This window comes from Vulpes lagopus, chromosome 9 (genome assembly GCF_018345385.1).
Source record: "Vulpes lagopus strain Blue_001 chromosome 9, ASM1834538v1, whole genome shotgun sequence".
NCBI classification, from domain to species: Eukaryota; Metazoa; Chordata; class Mammalia; order Carnivora; family Canidae; genus Vulpes; species Vulpes lagopus.
In genome coordinates, this window is record NC_054832.1 from 22,997,383 (window position 1) to 23,023,916 (window position 26,534).

Sequence of the window (26,534 nt, forward strand, 5' to 3'; positions counted from 1 at the left end):
TCTAATGTATATATCTCAAGCTTTAAAAAATTAATAATATATAATTTAATTGAGTGTTAGAATAACCTAGAATGAACCCAGTACAGAATGATGGATACATCACAACTGCTCTTTAGACATGACATATATTTTAGCTGAAGAAAAAGAAGATAAAGAGGATTTCAAAGCCTCAGAGCTTTTTTACTTGTAGAATTTGGATAGAATTTGTGAAACTTACTATTTAACAAATACTTTTAATACAACCTGTGCTTCTTGATTAGATTCTGTGACATGGCTTTCAGCGAATTCTTGTGAATCAGTATTGCAGCTTTTTCCTATAGAAACATATATTATGTCTGAGATCAGAGACATCCATAAATAGTGTAAATATATAGGGCAGGAGTTAGTTTGTGGAATCTGTTTTCTGTATTACGTGATACACTTCATGTGCAAAGGGATCAAGCATTACTAATCTAGTTTTAGCTTTATTTTCTCTGAGCTATGCTCAAGTGCAGCATATGAATTTGTGACTTCATATTAACTTAGTGCGTACATGTACGTACACATATCTATATTCTCACTCGTATAGAATGTTTCACATTACAGGCACTGAATGGAATTTTAACCTATTACATATTTTTTTAAGTGACTTTAGCCTTTGTAATATCCATTTTAATTACTTGATGCATCCCAACACCTATCTGAAGGTTAATTTAATTATAATTTTGGTTCTGAAATGAGAGCAAGATAGGCAAAACAAATTAAAAACCAACTTCTACTTGTGACTTCTCTGTGATGTCATTATTCAGACATCATCTTTTCCTCTGAAAGATGCATAAATAAATAGTACATCAGCCTATTATTTTCTCAATTCTGTTAAGTAGTTCTGAACATATAAAAGTTCCTGAAAGAGATTTTGGTTTTTGTTCCAGCTTTGCTTTATGATTCCATTAAATTTTTTGGAAAGACAGTCGTTACTCACTGTAACTTTTAAAAATACCATTCAACTGATGGAGTTAAGACTGGTCATATACATATTAATTTAAGTCAAGGCCCACGTTACTAATTTTTCTCATGACATGTTAGTCTAATTGTTGAATGATTAATAATTTCTTTTATCAACTGTTCCTGGATATAACTTTGAGACTTTTAAAATCAGGTATTTGCTGTATCTGGCAGCTGAATTTTTATGTTATTAAATCGATTTGATTATGAATCGGAGAAACACAAGCGATTATATTTAATACCACCTTCAATTTATTATTGGAAATATTAATTACAAATTTTTCACCTCAGTTCTGCAAACTTGGGTAAGTTGTAGAAAATAACTTAGATGCAAATGGCCAGTGGAAGCAATGACATCCAAGTAAGGAGTAAAATAAATCATTATTTTCTGTAACTTATAAGCAAATCTTAAGAGTTGTGTTTTTTTTTTTTTTTTTTGCATTACAAATTTGCATTACATTCACTGCATGTAAGATGTGGTAAATTACTATAAGAAACTCACTGTCATCTAAACCTCAATTACTGTGAACTGTTTATTTAACTCTCTATCCCTTTACTGTTTATTCTACTTTTAAATGTCCCGTTCTTAAGACAATTTCTGTTGTTGAAAGAGTGTTCTAATTATTTACATTTTGCTTTTTCTTTGGCTTCTGATAAACTTTAAGTAAGGAAACTGTTACTTGTAAGGTCTTAGGCTGATAGTAAAAATCATAATGTACACATTATACATATAAATGTGTACATGATCTTGCCTTTTCAGTTTGTCATTTAACTCTTTAGTGTCACACATATTTGTGTGTACCTGTGTACAGACCTATCATTTATTTGTACTCCCAGATATGTTCAATGCATCATTGCTAATTTTTAATTATGTATATACATGCTCTCTTCTCACTCCCCGAATAATTCGATATGTCATTGGCAATAATAAACACTTAAAGATGAGACCAGTAGTGAATTGAAATGGAAAACAGAGGGGGTAGATATTAGTGTAAGCAGGCTTTCCTCCTTTTTTTGTTTCATGTTGAGTTGCTATTTAAAAAGATATGTGTGTATGTGTGTGTATGTGTGTGTGTGTGTGTGTGTGTGTGTGTGAACAGAAGGGGGACATGGATACTGTACAATCCATTATAACGTAAGGAACTACTAAAATATATGGCTTTATTTATTTATATATTTTTGACACGGGAAACTTTGACCTCTTTGCCTGTGGTACTTGGGAATTTTAGATAAACCCCTTTGAGGTCACACTCATCAGTTCCGGCTTTGCGTGACAAAAAGCACTCTCTAGCTTCTGGTGCGCTACTGTGCTGTTTTCCTTCAGGACTGGAAGTCCTGTAAGTTGATTTGGCATTTGAAAGCACCACTAGAATTTTTCCTTTTTGAAAATCCTCTGGATGGGTTTCAGAGGAGTAAGCAGAGATCACGGGCAGTGTGATGTTCATTTTAGGATGCTAAAGAAAATTATGCTGAGAGCAAGCGTGCTTCCACTGGATTATTCTTCAATGCTTTATTACCATTTTTTACCCATTTTTTTTTCTCCTCTTTGGGATCTAATATTTCAGTTTAAGGAGGAATAAAGATTTCTTCTTATACTGGAAAAATGTGCCAGCTGTAAGGTTTTTACCTACATTTCTTAATAATATGTACATTTTGGTGGGGAGGGGCGGGGAACAATATAAGAAGAGGAAGAAACTTGTATACTATAAAATAATAATACGATTTTATTGTTTGCTCTTGAACAGCCCTTTGCCGTCCCATTTCTATGAGGAAATCCAGTGAATGAAATAAAGTTTTGTTATAATTTTGAAATGATTGTAAGCACTAACTGTGACCTACTTCCGGCAAAAGGATTAAGACAGTATTAGTTACTCAGTGCTTCCACCAAACTCTATATTCCCAGTTTATAAATATGAATTTGACCATTTGATCACAGATGATGTTTGAAATGAATGTATCTTGATTCAGGGAAGAGAGCACCTAAATTATTCTCACCATCAGTATGCTTTAGATTTGCAAGAAGTACAGTGCCAAGGATCATGTTGTCAGTCCTTTGAGGTTTTTTAGTAAAGAGTTTTGCTCGTTTATAGTAGATTGTATTCAAGTGATACCAAGCACAGGCTGCTTAACGTATTTGTGCATTGAGCTGTAGTGAAGTTCAATAAATGATTCTATTTCCATCAAAGTTTAGGGAGTAATGAACTAGAATAGTAGCCATCTACTAATGATGGTTCTGAGGTTTGGAATTTGTGACTGATTTTTAGGAGCTATGGCATAAGTGTAATAATAGGTAGAAATATTTAGAGTGATCACCTTTTATAAAAGTTAGTTCTGTCTTTCATGTCTAGGAAAATATAGCAGTGAATGTTTGCTTTTTGTATGTTTTGTCTCCAAGCAGAGGAAACTGACAGTTTTATGTTTTAAGTGCCGAAAGTTGTTCTTGGCTAAGCAGTCCCTGAGTTAATCACTGGGATGTTAACTTGAATTTTTGTCTTTGAAAAGTTTTTGAATTTTAAAGTGAAATATGCTTCCATTATTTCCAAATTGACATCCTGCGTTCTGGATTGGTTTTTAGAGAAATGTTTTCCAAATTCTCTTGGATTGCTTGAAGTCCATTGATTTTGAAATACTTAGTTTTGTTTTTTTAAGCCTTTCAAAAAGGGGAGGAAAAACTTCATCTTTTTAGGATTTTCTTATTACAGAATCCTCCTATTTACCATTAAATGCAAATTAATTTTGCAATTATTTTGTCTACTGCTTTTTTCCTTTTGTGTTCTCTTCAGAAACTCATTTTGATGCATCAGAAATAGAACAGTGATTTCAGCTCTGCCACCACACCTTTCTGACCTTTCTGGGATAAGATATTGTGGTCATTGCTAAGGAGTCACTACAGAGAAATCTTGTCTTATTCATCTGCACACTTTCATTTTTACTTCAAAAAAGAGTAGTATTTGAAAATCATATATTTATTCTAATTGCAAATATTATGAATGTTGTAAAATAACATGACATTTAGTTTTTTCTCATTTGCGCCTTAGGCAACTTGTATCTAAAAATTTGTTTGAAGGGATAAGAAAAAGTATTTTAACTAGCTTTGAAGTTAATTTATGATAGTCTTGTGGAATTCTCCAAAATTAATTTGAAAATATGAAATACTGTCAGCGCACAGGGTTAGTATTAACTTTGTATATGTAGTGGCAACTTTAACCTGACGTATTTTAATGTAAATGATGTTTTAGTACAAAGAAGATTTTTTCTGGTTTTGCCTGTATTTTATTTTATTTTTTGCAAGCTGTTTGCTTAAAATGATTGGCATCCTTAAATTATGGTTATGTGTAAAACAAATAAGGCTGCTACTATAAAGACGCAACAGCTCTGCACATTCATCTTAAAGACTATTTTAAAATATTTTCGTTTGGAACGAATGCATCAGGCCCCAAAGAAATAGATAGTATCCCTAACACATCGCCCACACTATTCTCTCGAAGTGGAATTAACTCTGAGAGAGCGCATTATTTCCACTCTTAGTGCATTTCATAGTATTTTGGTGTCTCTGCTGGTAGAAATGTAGACATTTCAACCAACCACCTCCTACTTTGGCTCCTGTGATATCAGGTGAACATTTGGCCAAAACTTTTGGTCCAGTCCAGTGTAATCAAAACCATGTTGTGGAATTAGGCTAATGTGATGATTTCAAGTCATGTTTAATGTGTTTCTTTGAAAAAATAATTTTTAAAAATTTACCTATTTGGGATATAATTGGAAGAGCTGGGACAGTGTGTTTAGATTTAATTCAAAGCCCCTAAATACTGGTGTAAAGCATTAAAACAGGGCAGCCCAGGTGGCTCAGTGGTTTAGCACCGCCTTCAGCCCAGGGCCTGATCCTAGAGACCCGGGATCAAGTCCCATGTCGGGCTCCCTGCTTGGAGCCTACTTCTCCCTCTGCCTGTGTCTCTGCCTCTCTCTCTCTCTCTCTCTGTCTCTCATGAATAAATAAATAAAATCTTAAAAAAAAATAAAGCATTAAAACATTCTATAGATCACTTCTTTTCCTAACATAGGGGAAAGTGGGGTTTGAGTAAACATGTTTGTAGAAATAATTGGTTCCCTTTTATTTTGTCAAAACATGATCATGTAAAAATATGAGCAGATTTTCTTTTTTTTTTATGAGCAGATTTTCTTTTTTTTTTATGAGCAGATTTTCTGAGCCCAATAATATGTGAACTTTATTTCTTTAGGTTCCATCAATAAAACCATGTACAAAAGAAAATGAACAGAAGAATACATTTAATCAACTATCTGAGGTCAGATGTAGAGTGAACTGCGTACCCTGCAAGAGAATTCTCTTAGTTCTGTGCTTGTATTCTAAAACCTGGCCCCCATCTCCTTTGCTCATGGGCACATTTCATCAGGTGTGTGAGAGTGTGCAGTGTTCTGTTTCCCACAGACGGGTGGAAATGTGGATTTAGGCTTGAGAGCCTTCTAACAGTTTTCTGTTGAGGAAAAGTGGAAGCTGGCTAATGAAACACTTCTTAATGACTGAACTTCCCCTGAATGATCCCTCTAAAATCTACAACTCCAGTTTAAATTTTGTTTCTTCGTTTTTCTTTCATTCAGGTATAAGTCAGAGTGATCATAGGATCATATTTTCTTTCAAGTGATAGAAATTAAGGACATAAGCTGTTATCCATTCTAGCAGAAGCATCTTGCTTTACAAAGGAGAGGATTGAGGATGAAGTAGAGTGAATTTCTCATGATCGCACAGCTACTGAGAAAAAGACTGAGCTTAGAAACTGTGTCTGGTCACCATCTCCATTTATACATACAACACTAGACATCGGTTTGAGGTTTGTTGAGGAAGTCGGCCTCGTACTTGAAACTCACTACTCTTCATTTTTCCTTTTGTAGATGGATTTGAGAATAGCATTAGAATATCCTTTATTCATATGCAGTGGGGAATCAGTCATGTAATAAATCAGTTGGTACATTCACATTATTTCTTTATCAATACCTTATGAAGACATGGAAATCAGATGTGTAATCCAGAAGTTATCCTGAAAATTAAAAAGTTACTGCAGAAAATTTAGGCTTAATGCTCTTTTGGACCCCTGAACAATACAAGCCTCTTTAGATTTGTGTATATAAAATTCAGTTGGTAAAGAATTGGTTATAAAATGGTCACTAATAAGGAGTGAGTTTGTGTTATTCTTCGCCCTGTAGTTTAGTAGTTTAAAATACCTCCCAACATTTATCTGTTTTGAGGCCAATTTTAAAAATAAAAACAGTCCATTTGAATTAAGGATTTTTTTATCTTCCAAGAAACTGGATTTTTCTTTATTCATAACAGCCATAAGCCCCTTGGCAGGTTGAGAACTATAGACAGCATCTGTGAGATTAGGCCTGAAATGTGCAATTAGTTATTAAAACGTGGTTGAGAAACCATTCGTGGCATTTTAATAAACTCCTCAGCATTTAGGAAAACAAATTAACAAAGGAATAATAAGGAACTGCATTTATTTTAAATGCTGTTATTAATTTTGTCTTTTGAATGAGAAATTTCAGCTTAAATGTAGTAAAAATGATATATTTTAAAATATAAATGTAATGCCTTTATTTTTCTTTTAAAATTTCTTTGAAGTTACATTTTTATCCATGACCCTGCCGTACAATATGAATGCAATTAACAGTTCTTCATTGGTTATTGTTAAGCTAATTTTAATCATTTACTCTGTCGCATTGGAAAAACAGGAAAAATTCTTTGTCATCTTATACATATGAGGTATATTTTACCCAAATTTCTTGTTTCTTTTATCTTTTATTTCGAATAGTTATGTAATCTAGAGGTTGGTACAACTCCCCTCATCAGTGAGATTTTATGATTTATAACCTCTGGTGGCACTCTCTTTTCCATTTCTGTTTTAAAGAATTTTGGTGAGTGCCTTGCAGAAAAATGTTGGACCTAAGACATTTCCCCAAACTGTTTTAGAAGATGGTTCCTGGAGGGCCCTTGGAAAGCAGGAAGGAGGTGCGTCAGGCCCTGGAAATGGCGGATTTGGTCCAGGGTCTGCCCTTCAGTCCATTTTGTATCGAGTTGCCAGGAGAAGATACCTGTTGGACTTGCCTTTTATTTGTCTGAGTTTGTGTCTTAGCCACAGGGCAGGCTTGTCTTTTTTTTTTTTTTTTTTTTAATCTGGTTGTTTTGTTTAACTAATATTTCTTTCAGATGAAAACCCTTTATAAATGACTGCTCTGAAGAGTATTACTTTAAAATAAGAAAGTTTGCCAGTGGAAAAATGATCACATTCAGTCAGAAATAATTACATCAGAGAATAATTGAATAATCTTTAATATTAAAAAGCAGTCCTTCTAGAATGGGTTGAGGAGCCACCTTAATGAGTATGGTGACCATCCCACATAAAACCTCCTTCTTGGTCTAGTGAGCATACTATACAGAGAAAGGCTGAAAACTTCCATTCTTTTGACATTATTATCTAGGATTTTTGCCCTCATCTTCCTCTGGCAATTGATTATGTCGTTTATTTTTATTTTATTTTATTTTTTTTAAAGATTTGATTTATTTATTCATAGAGACAGAGACAGAGAGAGAGAGAGAGAGAGGGAGATTGGTAGAGGGAGAAGCAGGCATCATACAGAGAGCCTGACGTGGGACTCGATCCAGGGTCTCCAGGATCATGCCCTGGGCTGCAGGCGGTGCTAAACCGCTGCGCCACCGGGGCTGCCCTATGTCATTTATTTTTTATGTAGTTGATTTTTTTTTTTAACTCTACTGTTAATTAGAGTTGAACACCCAATATTTACCTGATGAAACCATAGGAAACACTATTAATGCTTATCTCGCCCTGGTTTTTCTTAGTGTTATTTTGGGGTTTGTTTTTCTACTGATCCTTTCCCTATATTCCAAGTATCTCTTTTTCTCCATTGACTTTAAGAGATTGGAACCTTACCATGTGCTCTTGGCATTGCAGATCAAAATAAATTTTAAGTGGCTCTTACTCTGGGCTTTGTTTATCAGAAAGTACTTTTTTTGTTGGCTTTTAAAACAGGTCACGTCCAGATAAGGTTTAAATAAGATGAGTTTTTGTATTTTGTTTTCCTTTCCACTTATCAAAGGATTTGCTTTCCTGATAAATCAGTATACATTTAATTTTTTTTTATCCCTTCGGACCCACAGCTTGGCTAATATATTCATCCACATTTAGCAAACCCCTTCTCAAACATTCCTTAAACTGTTTTATACTTGTTCTCCCAGCACGTATTTCTAAACAAAGACTATCCTGGATGTTTTATAGAAGGTAGCTACATGGCATTTATTTTCTGCTCATTTGGATTCTAATCCAATTACAGTTCATGGAACATTCTTAGAATCTAGGAAGAGTCTAGTTGCAATTCTATAGCTAATATATAGCTTCTGAAGCTTGGAGATAGGTTATGGTTTAAGCACCTGACTGATTTTAGGTAACAGTGCACAGATAATGAATATAGCTCCCTTAGAAGTTCAGAAAAATACAAGGTAAAACAAAACAAAAGGCTACTCTCTATTTCCAGATGGATTCCATCTTGTACTTGGCATGGCACAAAGTCAAAATGTTGCACTTTGAGATTTATTAATTAGAATGTTTCTAAGCCAGATATGGAATCTGTTCTCCTTTTTCAGATAAAAGATAAACCTACTCAGCTATAAAAATAACTTTAGAGTGGGAAAAATGTTGAAGTCTCGAATCTGGGTTTTCTTTTCATATATACCTCCATTTCTCAACAAAGTGCAATCTACCAGGTTCCTCCTTTTGTTGACACTGTGGTATTGCAGACACCAGTGGCCTTGTGGCAGCCCAGCCCTATGGGCTTTCCATCTGACTGCATCTCCTAAGTGAGTTGGATGCTGCTAACCATTCTCTCGAGTATCTCTCCTGGCTTGCCTTCCAGGGGCCAGGGCATCCCTACCACACTTGTTTTAATCCTTCTTTGACTTTTAATCTCTGCACTTTTTCTTAGTATTCTATGTTTTTAACTTTTGATCTGAATGAAGTAACTCTGGAGGCTTCACCTCCAGACCTAACTTGGTTTCTGAGTTCTAATATCAGTCGTCTTTAGATGCCAGGGGTACTTGTTTATAAATCTGTTTATCATCATTAGCCTGGCATTTGGGACTCTACGCTTTGTTTTTTTTTTTTTTTTTTTTAAGATTTTATTTACTTATTCATGAAAGACACAGAGAGAGAGGCAGAAACACAGGCAGAGGGAGAAGCAGGCTTCCCCCGGGGAGCCTGATGGGGGGCAAGATCCCAGGACCCTGGGATCATGACCTGAGCCAAAGGCAACACTCAACCACTGAGCCACAGGTGCCCCACAGGACTCTAAGCTTTGTTCCCAGTTTACCAATTCTGTCTCTGCTATACCATGTGTTCTCTCCTCAGAGTAATACTTAGTCCTGGAACATTCCCAAACCAGCCTTCATTCATGTTCTTACCTCTGAGATGCTTTTCATCCAACCTTAACTGTAGGAATTTTACCTATTCCTCGGATTTTGACTTCTCTTATTCTTCCTGAAGCCTTCAGATTTATAGCCATTTAGATTTACACATCTCTGCCCCGTGCTCCCATTTGTTTGTGGCTTTGGCCCATACCGGAATCTACTTGGCATTGGAAGGCTGAGGAGAGTAAGAGGATACCCAATTTATTTCTGTCCTCTTGACAAAGCCTTAGATGCAGTGGTTTCTCAAAAGTGTTGCGTTAAATTGGCACATGGGGAAAGGACACTTTGGCCAGAAGAGCATGAGACTTTTAGGTATTGACAAAATTGTGAAATTGGGTTCCAGAGACGTAAAGGATTATCTGATGTTATATAATTAATAGCCCTAATGAGGGGCTTGAAGTTTGCCCTAATGTATTGTTCCTAAAGTATACTACTGCTGGTTACAACTTAACATGACGTGTTTTGCGTACTTTCAAATTCTGTCTTGTAGTGATTAACATCATTGAACCAGGTGTGACAGACAGTGCTGGTAAAACTGAGGTAAAGGAAGGCCCAAACACATTAGTGAGTTACAGAAAAACAAAAACCCATAATTACCTTGTGCTTTACTGATAACTGTGTTTGAGACACTACAAATTAATCAAAGGTACAAAGTGATAGATGATGTGCCCTTAATACATGAAGGTTAACAATGTTCGGTCCCGTGGTCATGAGCCAGAGACGTGTAGTTTTAACTTCCACAGGTTGAATGTTTGTCGGCCCAGATGCTGCGTCCTGACGTTTGAGGAGAGTGGCTTACTTATTGGCTTCCCGGTGCAAGTTACCTGTAAGGGGTCCAGTGTTTGGATGCTAAAGGAGCAAGGAAGATTTAGACCTTGTGAAGATCTAGCCCAGATACTGGTGAATAGGGTTGGTCAGGAGCTGAGTGGAAGCTCAGTAATGCTGCTTCGGGATGGCCACATTTATGGCAGTGGACGATATTGAACCTCCTCTTGCTCCTTTAAATTTCCATGTCTCCTTGAGGGATGGCCAGTAAAGTGATCACTGAGTAAGAGCTACTGAGACATTTCTCATGTTGAAACAAGAATGCCGGAGACTTCTTTGATTGTTTGATTTTTACTAATTACTTTTAATTTCATTTTAAAAGCCAAGGAACAATTTTGAAGTTGTTTTTTTTTTTTTTACAGTTTTTTTTTTTTTTTTTTTTAAGACCGTATTCTTGGCCTTCTCTCTGTAATGTTTTTTTTTTTTTTTTTAACTACAAATCTTTCTTTTATCTCAGAATTGGGAAGTCCCTTTGATTGAATATATGAATCTGTTAAGCACTTAAATATTATTTTAAACAGCTCTGGAAAATTATGAAGGCTTGCTGTTATTGTGCATTCCCAAATCTGTAGGGGCATGGAACCGTGAAGGAGAAATCAAGGAGAGGATCTATTTAATGAATTTCTTTACTTCTAGGACAGCTAGTTACTTGGAGGGCTCTCATCTATCTGTTTCTTTCTTAATAACAAAACATTCCAAAGCTTCCTAGAAACCTTAGCTAATTGCATATTTCAGACATACTTTTCTGATGTCACCTTACGTCTATCAGCAAGTTAAGAAATCCTTTGAAGGGGATTGTTGGGTTTTTAAAAGTAATAGCTGCCTGAAATTTACAAACTATTTAAGTGATAGTAGAAGGAGTTTCATGGAAGAGTACATTCTAGTTAATAAGTAGGAATTTTTAAATGCTCTGTACTTTTCCACAACTGAAGGAGTGCATACTTTTGGTTGAAAGTGAGTAGGCGAAATGTAGTCCTCCTGCTTTTCTGGTAGTCTTGGTGGCTTAGAAATCTCTTGATTGTAGTTTTCATAATTCCTGACATGACTATCTAGCTCTCATGTCTGCTAATGCAGAAATAGGAAGGAGATGTATGTTTTGGCTCCATTAACATGTTCCTTATCAGACTGTATGTAGGAGGAGTGGTCACTGAAGATGCCTCTATTTGCCAGCTGGACGGCGTGTGCACGGCGCTAGTTTCCTGTCTGCTGAAGCTGTGTGGTGCCCTTTAATGATGGGAAGGAGCACATTATTAAATGTGTTGGCCCGTCGTCCGTGGCAGTGTTTTCACTTGTGAAAATCAGGGAGCAGAGGGCATGCAAACTTTGCCCAAAGGCTGGATAGAGTTTGCATAGAAATGAGCTACGTGTGGCAACAACTGATTTGGTGGATGCCTCGCTAGCACTGATCACTAAAAAGAAGTGAGAGCGACCAAAGGCCATAGGTGAGCTCGGTTTACAGGGGAAAAGCTCCTTCCCCCAGAGGTTAGTCTTTACTTAGGGGCCACCTTCAAATGATGCTAATGGTTCACATTTGTGGAGCACTGTGCCAAGTGTATTGTCTCCACCTGAGGTAGGAACTGCTGTCATCTATGATTCTCAGGGAATTCGCCTACGCTGGGACAGGTAGCTAGAGCAGAATCAGGATTTGAACCCAGGCAGTCTGGCTGGAGAGCTAAGGCTTGGTAAGCGCATCTACTTCACTTCTCGTTTGCTGTGAGCAGGGTTTTCAGTTGCTGTGTAATCCAGGGGTTTCCCAAAGACTAGGTGACTTTCCTATGAGTGCTGTCTCAGTCCATTTTCTTCTTAAACCCTAATCTACCTTTGTTCATTTTCAGAGAAATAAAGCCATCGTCTTTATATGTGACATTTTAAAATCCGGTGTTAGTAGTAACTCACATCCAACTTGTGTTCTTTCCATAGAGGTAGCTGCAATCTTGTGTTAAAAAAAAAAAATCTGTATGAGTCTAAGTAACTGTCTCTTCTTGGCTCCATTACAGTAAAAAGGCTGTGGTCAGCAAACTCTTGTAGGGTGAAGTTGTTGAATGACATGGGGATGTGGTACTGTCCTGTTAATCCTCAGGGCTTTGTGTTTCTTAAATTATTTGCACTCCTGGACAACTGCCCCTGCTCCAAATGGGGTCTTAGCGTGGCATTCTTACTTGGCTTCTGTGTGTTAACAAAAACATTAAAAGGAAAGGTCGGTTTGGGTTAGGCATACAGACAAACAAACAAACCCTTTATCATCCTTTAGATTGTCTCTGTTGGATTAATTTTAAAAAGTAATTTATATTTTATGAATGAGCTTTAAAGGTCCAGTGTGTTTTGGTGGTTAGTATAGTCTCATAAGCAAAAGCCAAGAGTGAAACTGCTCCCCCCCCTTATTTTCTTTCATTTTAAGGAGAAAAAAAAATCAGGACCGCAGATCAGTAGCAGCAGTAGGATTCCATTTAACTGCTTCTCAAGAAGCTCCAGCCCCAGTGAGTTGGCTGCGCCTTGGAAGGAGGCTGCTTGCTGGCTGCTGCCCGTGGCCTCCGGAGCTGCGGCGACGGGAGCTTTGTGTGTGTCGGTGGCGAGCGCGGACCCCGCGCGGACCCCCCGCCTGCAGCAGCCGCCGCGCGCTCCGCTCCGCGCAGGGCCAGGGCTGGGGGGGCTGCCGCGGGCCCCCGAGGGGCTGGTGCGCGCCGGGCCCCAAGCGCCCCCCACGCGCGCCCCCCGCCGGCCCGGACCCCGCCCCCGCCCCCGCCGGCCCGCCGCGCGCCCCCCCTGCGCCCCCCGCCGGCCTGGACCCCGCACCCGCCAGCCCCCCCTGTGCCCCCCGTGCGCCCCCGCCGGCCCGGACCCCGCACCCGCCAGCCCCCCCTGTGCCCCCCCTGTGCCCCCCCTGCGCCCCCGCCGGCCCGGACCCCGCCCCCGCCGGCCCGCCGCGCGCCCCCCCTGCGCCCCCCCCCTCCCCCCCCGGCCTGGACCCCGCACCCGCCAGCCCCTCCTGTGCCCCCCATGCGCCCCCCGCCGGCCTGGACCCCGCACCCGCCGGCCCCCCCTGTGCCCCCCCCCCGCGCCCCCCATGCGCCCCCCCTGCGCCCCCGCCGGCCTGGACCCCGCCCCCTGCGCCCCCCCTGCGCCCTCCCCGCGCCCCCCCTGGCCCGGACCCCCGCCGGCCCGCCGCACGCCCCCCCTGCGCCCCCGCCGGCCCCCCCTGCGCCTCCCCGCGCCCCCGCCGGCCCGGACCCCGCACCCGCCGGCCCGCCGCGCGCCCCCCATGCGCCCCCCCTGCGCCCCCGCCGGCCCCCCCTGCGCCCTCCCCGCGCCCCCCCTGGCCCGGACCCCGCCCCCGCCGGCCCCCCCTGCGCCCCCCCGCGCCCCCCGCCGGCCCGGACCCCGCACCCGCCGGCCCACCGCGCGCTCGTCCGCGCTCCTCCTCCGCGCCCGCGGCTCCCGCCCCGCGGTCCCCAGGAACGCTCCCGCGCCCTGCTCTCGGCCCTTCCCGGGCTTCCTCGGGCCGTGCCCCCCTTTGCTTTGACCTTCCCCCCGCGTCCCTCGTGCGCAGCCTCCCGAGGCGGCGTGATCGGCGCTTCCTGCCCCGTCCCCTTCACTGCCCACCTGCGCTCCGTGGGCATCTCGTGGACGCTCGCCCGTAGACCACCAGCTCTGGTTTAGCGTGACCCCGGCGGCTGTGCGTGGCTGGCTCTCAGGTCTGACCCGTCCTTCCTCATGCACAGGTGTCCAGGAGCTGCGTCAGCCAGGTACCGCCGAGGTTTGGAAGCATATTTACTTATGCAAACATTCTTGAGTAGATGGAGGGATCCTGTCTCCTGCATTCTCCATCAGAAAGGCCCGAAGACAATAAACATAAAGTCACATGCGCTAAGTCCAGTGTAGGTCACCATTTAGTACTTTTTTATGAGCACATGAAGCTTCTCTGCGGTGGCTGAGGCTTCTACTTTTTGGACTTTGTATTTTTTTGCAAGGAACACATTTTGAAACGGCTGCCCTGCATGGATCCCCATCAAGTTTTATCCCTCTCTGCATTATCAAGCTTATTTTTAAAATTAGTTCTTTTTTTTTTTTTTTAAGGCCATGCTTTTTACACCCCTTGTATTAATGTCCTTTTCTGGAAACCCATATTATTAAGGGCCTAGGATGACATATCAGTGTTTTCAGTAGCGCTGCTCTTCGATTCCTTACCGCAAGAAGTTTTTAACAAAAGGCTTGAACTTTATTGGCTCATATAATGTATACCCAGTTGCTTCATTTTTGCCTCCAAGATTCTAGTGTGACTGATGTAAAGAAAATAGATTAATATATACCTGGATCCAAGGGGGGCATTCTAACTTTAAGGGGACAGGGTTTTTATATTGATGCCTTGGTTGATTTTAAATTCCCTCCACCCCAAAATGGAAATATAGCTCCTTCTTTTTTAACTTGTTAACAGATTAGCTTTTAGTACTGCTTTCCATAGGGAAATGTGCTTGTTAAGTTGACATCATAAGTTGATTTCATAAGACAGCATAAAACTGGAGCTGTTGTGTTGGAAAAAAAAAATGCCCTTAAATATAAGAAATGATTTAATAAAGAAGATCTTTTTCAAGTAACATGTTGAAAAGAAAATGATCATCTTATGATTAAAAACATCAGCAGTACTAAACCAATTATTAGTAAGTACTGTTCTGTCCTCAAATTTTTAAGTGCGTAATTACGCCGTGGAATCAAAAGTACTGAAGTCACACCATCAGGAGCTTCGTTGTAACATACAAATGGTAAAGACTGAGTCCACCATACATTTTTCTTATTGTTGGAGCAGCCATGTCTAGAGTTTAGGAGACACTTTAGTAGTTAGAAATGTACATCATGATATTTTTGAACCTTTTTGGTTTTGTTCTGTTTTGTTTTCCTCTTATTTGAGCATTTTGGCCTCTTTCCAAGCGTATTTGTTCTCCGGATATGTACAGTACAGTACAGATTAAAATATAGAAGTTTCAGCCACCCCATGCCTTCTGGGACATGTGATTGTCTGGAATAGGCTTATGTCCAGCTGTGTTTAGAAGCTCACTAGGTTGCAGCTATGTTTTCTTATCTGTGGTGTGGCTTACTTGGAATAAAATCAGAATGAGAGTAAATCTAATTCTCTAACTTCTCTAGGTTACAGTTTTCCCATCTATAGGCTCTGAGCAGTACTACCTGAGAACAGATTGTGGGGGGTTAAATCAATTAAATAATATATGTAAAACAGCTTTGGTGATTGCCAAAAGGCTGTGTGAATATTTATTACTATAATAATAATTATAATTATTGTTCTGGTTCTAATCTTTTAACTTTTCATGTATCGTTAACTATGGGAGTATCCATTAGACTGTTCAAGTTGGTGTTTCTAAGGTTTTATTTTATCTTTTAATTTAAAACTTATATTTAGGATAAGTATGGAGTAGAATTCTAGCTATTAGCTGTTGCAGGGAAGAGTGGCACCAATTGTTCCAGAAAACTACTTGGCGTCGTTCCTTTGGAGGAATATATATATATATACACACACACACACACATATGTATATATATTTTTTCATTCATTCTTATGTCTGGATTTCTTTTGTAAGACCTTTGGTGTGTAAGTCTATTCTGAATTGTAAAAGTTCTTAAATGTTTTCGAGGTATTTTTTTGCATTGTCTGTGGCATTTTGTGGGTCACTAGTGACCTGTGCCATCGTTTTTTTTTTTTTTTTTTAAATGTTTGTGTGCTGGTACTTAATTTTATTTTATTATTTTTTTTTAATTTTTTATTTATTTATGATAGTCACAGAGAGAGAGAGAGAGGCAGAGACACAGGCGGAGGGAGAAGCAGGCTCCATGCACCGGGAGCCTGATGTGGGATTCGATCCCGGGTCTCCAGGATCGCGCCCTGGGCCAAAGGCAGGCGCCAAACCGCTGCGCCACCCAGGGATCCCCATGTGTGCTGGTACTTAATTTTAATACATGACTTTTTAAATGACTTTTTTGAAAGCCAGAGATTTCCTCTCATAGCTCGCTTTTTTGGTATTAATTTCATGACATTTCTTCCTCTTCTTTTTTAAAATGAATGAGTCTTACCAAATTCTCCTCCAGGATTAATCACTGGCTTCTTTGTCAGTAGGTTGTGGTAACTTTGTCAGACTTCATCACTTAATCTTCCTAAGGCGTGGTCTCTCACAGATAATATTTTGTGATTCTTTCTGGATATTTCAGAATTTATCTTTGTTTTCGTATATGGGATATGTGCCACATGATTACAAACACTTGGTGAATAAAAATGATTTGTTACTACTGAGGTCACCCAGTTTTCTGCAGGAGGATAATAAATAGTCACATGATTTCATAACCATGGTAGGTAGTAACGCCATGGGGTGCAGTGATTCTGAGGAATCATTTGCAACCGTATGTCCTAAGTTTTCAAGCTAAGAGAGTGTGTGTGTGTGTTCTCTTTTTTTTGTTCCTTTTCGAAAAGTAAGCATGCTTTTAACATCAGAGATAAGAATTCTATTTATCTACAAAACATATCTATTAAAGAAATAATATGATTAAAAATTAATAAAGGTGCCTTTTTTTTAGGAGGAGGAGGTCAAAGTATTTTCTTAACAGTGACACATGAAATGTCATTCATTTTCTTTCTAGGGGAAATTACATTGAACCATTGGAATTGTTTTTTATTTGATAGAAAAGAAGTCCCTACTGAGAGCACTAATCCTAAATTTTTGCTGGCAATTGTGCTATCAAATTATACTTGGAATAAATAATTCACAAGTTCTGTATAAGGGGCCTTGCAGGGTATATTGATGAAATGGCTAGAATTTCTCTGTTAGATAAGTTTTCAAATAATGGAGGAAGTTCTGGAAATTATGTAAGAATTTTCAAAGTGAGATTGTCAGAGGATTTGAGTGATACCAATTCTCTGCAATCTCTTTACCATTTAGACTGTTCCCTATTTATTTTGTATCCTGCAGTTGAGTCAATAGGCTCATATCTGTATTTGTATTTATATTTATATTTTATTTGTGATTATTATATATGTGTGTAGTATTTGGTAATAAGTATACATGCATACTTTAAAAATGCTCATTCTTTGGACTTTGGAAATTAAGGAAGTTGAATATGAAGCTTTTCATTTCCACATCACAGTTGTGTTTCAATACAGAGCTTCAGTAACTGGAAGCCATTTCTATATTCTGGTAATTTGATAACCCACTTTGAAATGTATTTGTTGAGCTCATTGTAATTCCATGTGTCTCTAATGAAAGGCATGTGAAGGTATGGGTTGAAAGAATTAACCGAGGTAAGTCCTTACAGAAACCCTGCTTGCCCCTTTTGGGCAATCTTTAACCTGGCACCCACTCGTGTGCTTGCTAAGATGGAGTTTTCCAGAATTTAAATGATGTCATATTTGAAAGCGATGCCAAGAAACAATGTGGCAGTTTCTAAATTTTGTGAAGCTAAAATCCCTGGTTACAAGAAAGAGTACATGTCACAGATGAGTAGTTAGTAATGACTTCAGTTTAGCAGGAAAAGACCAATTCCCATATGCTGATTCTAGTCTCATAACAAAGAATGTTATAGAAAGATTGCACAGTATTTAACAAGCTGTGAGTTAATGTGACAGTGTCAGTGGATCTAGTTCCAGAAGGATAATCACTTTACCATATTTCTTCAAAAATATTTTAAGTTATACAGAAAACGCACTACAAATGAATCCAGACTGTTCCCACTGCACTCCACCCCCCTCAGTTAGGCAGTAATACTGAGTTTAGTTGAACAATTAAAATTCTTGAGATTGCCTGATCCTGAGGACCTGGATAAATAAATAAGTCTGACTGTCAGACTGAACCTCAGAGGTTTATGTCCTGTATACTGGCAGGTGGGTATAAATGAGAATGTCATCCTTGAGTATTTGAGACTTACTTTTCAGGACATGTGTTTACCTCTCACTGAGAACCACTCCCACTCTGAACATGGACTACGTTCTTCAACATTTGTGGGCACCTTAAAAGTTAAGAAAATGAAGTCAGGTTGTATTGTTTCAGCTCTATGGAGCATGTACTGTGGGCCATCCTAGGTATGATGGATTTGTTATCCACGAATCTTTTCCAAGGCCTTTCCCAGCGATTTGATCCTTAGGCACATTCACATTGGTACTACGATTTCTGTGCCACTGTGAATGGTAACAAACTGGTTGATTTAACTTTTAATCATAGGCTTGACTGTTCCTTTAAAGCTTAGAGCTCATGCTCATCATGTGGCTGTTGCAAAGACTCTTAAAGAAGGCAGGGGTGGGGAGTCGGGGGGGGGGAGTTCTTATTTCCTTTAGTGCAGTAGGGTAAAAACGCATATTCTCCATCATGGAAGAAGATAGCTTTTTTCAATTCCGAGAATATTGTTTTATCATTCCACTAATGAGACTGTCTCTCTTTTTCCAATGAACATAAATAGTTGGGTATTAGGACGGGGAGGTACATAAAATTAGCAATCCATCATGAAGAAATTTCTACAAAATGCCTTATATTTTTTTCTTGGAAAGCAATTATGAAGTTGATAAGTCAATGAGATGCAAATAAGATTATATTTAAATCCGATTTTTCAATTTTTCCATTGTTTAAGATATTCTCTGGTAACAGACTATGGAATTAAGGAGTTCTGGTACTGTAAATTTGTATGCTACTGTTGTTGGGTATTGACTTGCTTTGAGAAGTTAAGAGCTCCTCTTTTGTTAAAAAAACAATACTTTAGTAGCCCGTGCTTACCTCATGAGGCAACAGGTTCCCCTGCCACTAATTGATTTACCCTGTACTGTAGTGTACAAACTTTGATTTCAAGCAAAAACCTTAATGGATTACTTAAAAAGTGAAAACGAGATATAAGTGGAATTCACTTTTCCCTTTTCTTTCTATCTAAAAATGTTTGGCTGCCTTCTATTTTTAAATTCTATAATGACCATGAATTTATTTCAAGAAGTACCTCTTTCTTCCCAATAGATACTGGCAACCTGATGTCATTATTCATTCATCATAGATGACGCGCCCACCCTGCACGTTCCCCACTAGGAGCTTATAGTCCGGTAGCAGTAGAGTGGGGAGTGTGCCAATAATTTCAGCCCGCTGCCTTTTATGGCCTCTTCCAGTTTATATGGTCTTATGCATTTTAATTTTGGCTTCTCATTTCCTTTTAAAAATAACTGTGAAGTAGATGAGTTATATAATTTATTATAGGAATTAGGACAATATAGATAAATTCGGAGAAGAAGATCAAACCCTGGCGAGAACCACTCGATTTTGGTTTAGACGCTTCCGTAATCCTTTGAGTGTGTGTCTAACTGTGTGTGTATAAGTGTGAGCATTTCTCTTTTTATTCTCTCATCCAACCTTGAAAAGGAGGCACTGTTGCCAGGAGTTGATTTTGGAAGTACAAGGAGATCTCTGCCCACAACTTTTTGCAAGGCCTGTTACTTCAAAGTTGAGAACAGTGGCAGATATTTTGGCTAAAACTGCGCTGCTGGCTGGTGCCTAAGGTACCTTCATGGCCTTAACATAAATTCGCAGCTCAGCTGTTCTCCTTTTGCTCCTGTCTGGGCTGCAGAATCTTAGACTGATTGTTTGAATGGGCACGAAGAGGGCTGATCTCTGCCTCCAAGCGGCCTGATTTTGGAGTGCTCCTACTTTAAAAACAAATTTCCATCTGGATGCCGAGCAACTGGGAGACTTGAGTAGTTACCAGGAAGTAGTGCTGGAAGTGAAATCTTAGCTGAGCCCTTAGTCCTTAAAGCTGAGGCCTGCCAGGTCTTCCTCTGTGTATAGACCTGGCTTGAAATAAAGAGGTGCGTTATATTGAGGTCTTCCTGGCTTTTTTAACTCTGACTTGCGTGGATCAGAGTGGACTAGTTTTGGAGTTTTGTGGAGCTCCCCAAAGGGACTAGAAAGATCTGGAATCATTTTGAAAAACTTGCTTTTAAGTTACTTTGGAAAACTTCATAAAATGCTTCAGGTCTAAGAACTTATGAGTTTAAAATGGTTTCTTTCTTTTCCGAAGATTTATTTGAGAGACGGAAAGAGAGCTTGAGCAGAGAGAGGGAGAAGCAGACTCCCTGCTGGGCAGGGAGCCCCATGCGGGTCTTGATCCCAGGATCCTAACCTGAGCAAAGGCAGCTGCTCCACAGAGTGAGCCCCCCAGGTGCCCTGGAGTTAAAATGGTTTCAGAATAAACAGGGCTAAGGTAAAAATGCTAAGTACCGTCAGGCAATTCGGAAACAAATGGGTGTCAAGTCGCTTAGTTAGTTGATTAACTATTCTTGTCTTTTCAATAAGCTTCATTCAGCTTATTCACTAAATTTCAGTAACCAATAACGTTCACCCAACAAACATTTACTAAGCAGCACCGATTCATTTATAGGTACTGTACTTGGTTATGAGAATATCAATACAAATGACCATGATGAAAACACTGTCCATGTAGGAATATGAATATTGAAGCAGATAAGTAAAATATTACTGGTCATAACTCCAACTTGAACTATAGAAAAATACAGTGACACGTTCATGCCTAAATAATCCAGTGTCAGTAATGTGTCACAAAGTATTTATTTTAAGAGATTTTATTTGTTTTATTTATTATTCAAGAGAGAGAGAACAAGCGCGAGCAGGGGAGGGGCAGGGGGAGAAGCAGACTCCCCTCCCCACCCCGCTGCTGAGCAGGGAGCCTGACCTGGGACTTCATCCCAGGACTGTGGGATCATGGCCTGAGCTGACGGAAGACACTTAACTGACTGAGCCACCCAGGCTCCCCGATGTGTCACAAATTTATATCAGCAACCCTATCCTTTCATGTGATTCGGTAACATATCTTTGATTTTTTTTTTTAAAGATTTTATTTATTTATTCATGGGAGACACAGAGAGAGAGGCAGAGACACAAGCAGAGAGAGAAGCAGGCTCCCTGCGGGGAACCTGACATGGGACTCGATCCCGGGTCTCCAGGATCATGCCCTGAGCCCAAGGCAGGCGCTCAACTGCTGAGCCACCGGGCGTCCCCGTATCTTTGATTTTTTAAAAAAATTCTTTGATGATCAGAATTGAAACATTTGATTTTTTTGAAATATATAATGTGTGTTCATTTTTTTTTTTACCTTTCTTCAGTGTATGCTTCACACCACTTCTAGTCCAGTTTTCCTGATACCTTTTATTTAGAAACTCCATGTGGGTTCCTCTTTTCGATAAGTACTCTGGCCTTGTCCACTGGGATTCTAGATTCTATCTTACTAACCTTTGCAACCACATATTTTAGTAACCCAGATTCTTCCCTGTCCCTTGACATATGTTTATACTGGAGAGAAACCCTTTGTTTCTCTTACTCCTCTTTCCTGCAGTGCTTTCTTGTCCCCAGAGCTGTGCCATTCTTTTTTCTCCCCCAGGCTTATCTCTCCTCTCCTCTGCCTTAAATATTTGCACTCTTAGTGACCAAATTACATTATTGTATTATGAGGGAAAGAAATAGTGGACATAATAACAATACTCATAAAAATAATAGCAGATATTAGGACTTACTATTTGTCTTCAAGGGACTTCATTGTTTGCCTTGCCGATTTTGGTGCAAAGTCCTATTATATCCTGTATTATTAGTGAGGTCTGTACTGTAAGCCCCATTTCTTTGCCAGAAGGAGCTAGTTTCTTCAATAATTTTCTCTTAAATTTTTTCTCCTTTTGATATTTGGCCACATTGTTATAAACATACTAGGTGCTCAATACATACATACCAAATGAATGAATGAATTGACTAGAAATTTTGGTATGAAATGTCCTTGCCTATAGGCAGGATGTATATATGATGCTTGATGTTGCTTTGGTACTTTATTTTCCAACTTGGTGAACAAGAGTGCTTTTTTAAACCATTAGTATTCTATACTCATGATGTAGTAAATAGAAACTTTATTGAGAATTAAATGTGTCAACTTTTACCTGATAGCCAGACTATTTATTAAGCTTTGGGAAGAGGTCAGTTTTAAACAAAGTATATATATGCACATATCTATTAATATATTAACCTATAAATGAACATCAGTTAATTCAGAATATAATCCTTAGATTTCTAGGATTATAGGTAATTGCTTATGATAAGAAACTATAGTACAGGGAGGCCTGGGTGGCTCAGCAGTTGAGCGTCTGCCTTCGGCTCAGGGTGTAATCCTGGAGTCTCAGAATTGAGTCCCACATTGGGCTCCCCATAGGGAGCCTGCTTCTCTCTCTGCCTGTGTCTCTGCCTCTCTCTCTGTGTGTCTCTCATGAATAAATAAAATCTTTAAGAAAAAACCCCAGATAATTGTTTAGATATTAAATTTTTTATCTTAATAAAGCTTATCCCATTACATAACTATGTAGAAATTTTACCCATAATCCAGTAGTTTGTATGAAATTTGTATAGTTTATGTAAAAAACATAAACTTTTTTTTTGTAAAAAAGCATATATGATGAATGAATTGTGTAGTATTTTCAGGAAAATAAGGCATCTTCCACAGAATTTATGCTTTAATTCCTTGTTTCAGACAGTTGATGATTTTAACCAAACACCACTGAAATTGCTAACACCACTGAACGTGTTTCAGTTCTGTTAGGAAGCCACATTGTCTCTTGAGAGAAAATGAGCTCTTCCGCTTGCAGAATCACTGAATTACACAGTTCTCCCCCTTCATCTGGCCAGCTTCTGCTGCCTTTCAGTTTATAGTCATTTTTCACCCAGAACACTTTCTTACACCAAATCTAAATCAGCCTCTGAGTTGTGTTTTTCTTTTCTTGGGCTAGACTGTAAACTCACTGAAGGAGGGCTTTGTGGCTACCTTCTTCATAGGTGTATCCTCAGCACTTCGCTCGAGGCCCACAAAATATGTATAAATGTGAATTGTAGTGGTCCTCTGTTGTCTGTGGTTTTGCTTTCCATGGTTCGTTACCTGTGGCAACTGCGATTAGAAGTAGAATGTCCTCCTCTGACATAGTGTCAGGAGGTCAGTGGTAGCTTAATGCCTTTGACATTCTGCTCACTTCTTATCATGTAGGCATCTTTATCACATTGTCACAAGAAGGGTGAGTACAGTACAGTAAGGTATTTTGAGACAGTGACCACATTCATGGAACTTTTATTACAGCATATTGTTACAATTGTTCTATTTTATTATTATCATTAATGTCTTATGCCTAATTTATAAATAAACTTTATCATAAGTATAGATAGGTCAACAGACAGATCTATTTAGGAAAAAAAAAACATAGTATATAAAGGTTTAAGGCACCCAGTGGGGGTCTTGGAACATATCCCCCGAGGATAAGAGGGTCTACTGTAATTTATTCTTGATTGTGAGTGTCTGGTATCATAGCATATGATCAGTTTTATAATAGGTATTCAGAAAAATAGAATTCAGTGCTAAATTCTGAGGGGTACTGATGCCAACAGATACAATTGACTTTGATTTCTGAAAAAAAATCCTGATGGCAGCTTGTTTCGGTAATCATTTGCCATTTTTCATGAGGATGAAGTGAAAGGTGCACAGGAGGATAAACTATGGGACGTGTCGACATCAGTAACTTTATCCCAAGTTACTGAATCAAACAGTGAAGTGGTTCTTTTTCAAGTAGTATTCTTGGTCATCAGAAAATATTCTTGAATAGTGCTATCGTTTAACTTGTTAGCATGATGCAGAGTATTTCTTGCAGTTTTTTTCACTGCATACACTGGACTGTGGACATTACCCTCCAGAGTCTGCCTAGAATTTTAGCTCATTTGGACCATATGGATATTTTGTGAAGGAGGATTCCATTTTTATTTCCATAAGTCAAAGTAGCATATTTTGGCACCTAAAGCATTCCCCCTCGACCCCCAGAATATGGTAAACACTTAATAGGCTACAGTTTTCTTAGAGACTTCTATAATGTCTCACTCTTTTTTTTTAGAAGATTTTATTTTTTATTTATTCATGAGAGACACAGAGAGAGGCAGGCTTCCTGTGGGGAGCCCAGTGGGGAACTCGATCCCAGGACCCTGGGATCAGGGCCTGAGCCAAAGGCAGATGCTCAACTGCTGAGCCACTCAGGTGTCCCTATAGTGTCTCACTCTTAGTGTAATTTGCTCTATTTCAACACCATAGTGGGGCTTTCTTAATGTCATAACAAAATTAGAAGTACTGTATGTTACTCCTGTGATATATTAACTTTTTCATGAGGTCATTTTAGTGATAGTAATTTGTTTTCTGAATAGCACCCTGCTTTGTGGTCTAAATAAACAAGGCATCATTTGGAGGTATGAAGATGATAGTGATATTACCAGGTACCAATTTTGTTTGTGTACGTGAACTCTGCACTAATAATAATCTGGCCTTGAAATAACCAAGTAAAACTGTTATTATGAAATGTTGTGAAACAAAAAGTTCAAAAGAATAATGGAAGCAGTTAATTTTAAATAATACCACACAGGGTCCCTGTTTTCTGGGCATTGTGCTGTTCCTTTCACCAACACCTTTTCCCATCCATGTGAATACTCGTTCACCGTAGTCAGCAGTTAAACGTATAGAGAGCCTGGGTGCTCTGACGTCCAGAACACAGACAGCCTCAGTCGATGTGGGGCCAGCCAACCAGTTGTTACTCTTGTTTACACCAAAGGTTCCTGAGCTTGTTCAGGTGACCGTATTCTTGGACTTTGTGGTTCTCTTTGAGGAGGGGACTCTGTGAAATAGTGTTAAATTATTCTATCCAACAAACGTGGGACAGTTTCTGTAGGATAAAATTGTATTTTATGTCTGCTCGTACCTACAAAACAAACACTAAATGATAACACAAATAGTGTTAAGAGATAATATTTTCACGTGTCTCTGTTGACGTTTGTGTGCTGCTTGTTCATTCATTTTTAGAAGCCATGTGATAGTAGAAGCCAAAGTCTTAAAATATTAACCAGGTAGAAAGTTTAAAAGTTTATGTAAGGTGAGAAAACCGTCGTTCCTTGGTTTGTGAGGTGGAGTACTTTGTTACACATTTTGAGAACAGCTACCATAGATGAAAGTAGAATCAGCCACACTTCATTTAAACACAGCATTTAATCAGCCTTATACAATTACTCAGAATTTAGGAAAAAGCCATGGTGTGGTTTTATGGGCTGTTTTTCATCTCTTCCATTCAGTCTTCTAAGGTAAGCAGGTTACCTTAACTTCTTTTCAGTTTTAAACGTTTTCTCATTTGTAAAATAAAGCTAATCAATCCCTTGCAGGCTTTCAGTGAGGAGGAAAGAGGGAATTATGTGAGCCAAAAAGCAAATGGCTTGTATGTACGTAACAGGTGCTCAGTGAGTTCTCTCCTCCCTTTGCTTCAATTGTAGTCCACGTGATACAGTGAATCGTCACGATACAGTTAATAACTACAGATTTGCGTCCTTGCCTTTTGTCCTTTCCTACCACTGCCCCCACCACCAGAATCAGTTGACAGAGCTCTCCTCTCTCCCACCTTCTTCCTTTCTGGAGTGGCTGTTGCTTGCTGCTCTTGTCTTTGCCTCTGATCTCTTTCTGAACCTTTTACCCTTTTAGATTTCTCGTGTCCAGAACTTACATTCTTCTCATTACTCTTTTATTCTTCTACCACCTTGTTGCCTCCCTCAGTACATCTGGCTCTGTGTGCCCTGCAGCCTGGCCTGAGTAACCAAGGACAGCCTTCCGCGCTATTGAATTGCTTTTGCCCATCAGGCTAGAAGAGCTGAGAGATTTCTTCTCAATATATGACCACGTGGTCCCTGCAGAGCACCTGCTGTTCCGCTGAAAAATCACACACACATGCATACATGCACTCACGTTTTAGCCGGAAGGTGCCCAATTGTAAGTCTATAGTTCAGTGAATTATTACAAAATAAATGCTCCGTGTAACTCTCACCCATGTCAAGAAATCGAAATTGCAAGCCCCCTTTGTTAGTACCCTTCTGCCCCTTCCTGGTCTCTGGTCTCTCCCTTCCCCCAGGAATTAATTACTCTTCTGACTGATCCTGACTCTTTAGATTGGCTTTTTTCCTTGTTTTTGAACTTTACATGAATTAAAGTATAGTGCCCTGTGCATCAACAGAATCCATGCTCCTGTGTCTGACGTCTTACACTCAACATCATGTATGTGAAATTCATGTTGTGTGTGATTTATTTTTATTACAGTATAAGGTTCTTTTTTTTTTTTTAAAGATGTTATTTATTCATGAGACGCACACACACAC

The 26,534-nt window shown here is 39.4% G+C and overlaps 1 protein-coding gene and 1 long non-coding RNA gene across 16 annotated transcripts in view; one reads left to right on the forward strand and one right to left on the reverse strand.

Moving 5' to 3' along the window:
* The window catches only part of TRPS1 (transcriptional repressor GATA binding 1), a 257,873-nt gene that overhangs the window by 8,777 nt on the left and 222,562 nt on the right, over positions 1–26,534 (forward strand). For 2 of the 15 annotated variants that reach the window (XM_041769397.1, XM_041769405.1), the window contains exon 1: positions 11,836–11,985. The exons of 10 other annotated variants lie outside the window; for them this stretch is intronic. The gene's annotated coding sequence lies outside the window, so the exon portion shown is untranslated. Of the gene's footprint in view, positions 1–5,263; positions 5,397–11,835; positions 11,986–24,508; positions 25,476–26,534 lie in introns of those variants that run through there. 3 more of the 15 variants (XM_041769396.1, XM_041769404.1, XM_041769403.1) reach the window with 2 other exon arrangements.
* Positions 10,069–14,779, reverse strand: LOC121498967. Its single transcript, XR_005989961.1, has 2 exons — positions 13,904–14,779; positions 10,069–12,469 (listed from the first exon to the last, which is right to left on the reverse strand). It is a non-coding gene; the product is annotated as an uncharacterized LOC121498967 (long non-coding RNA).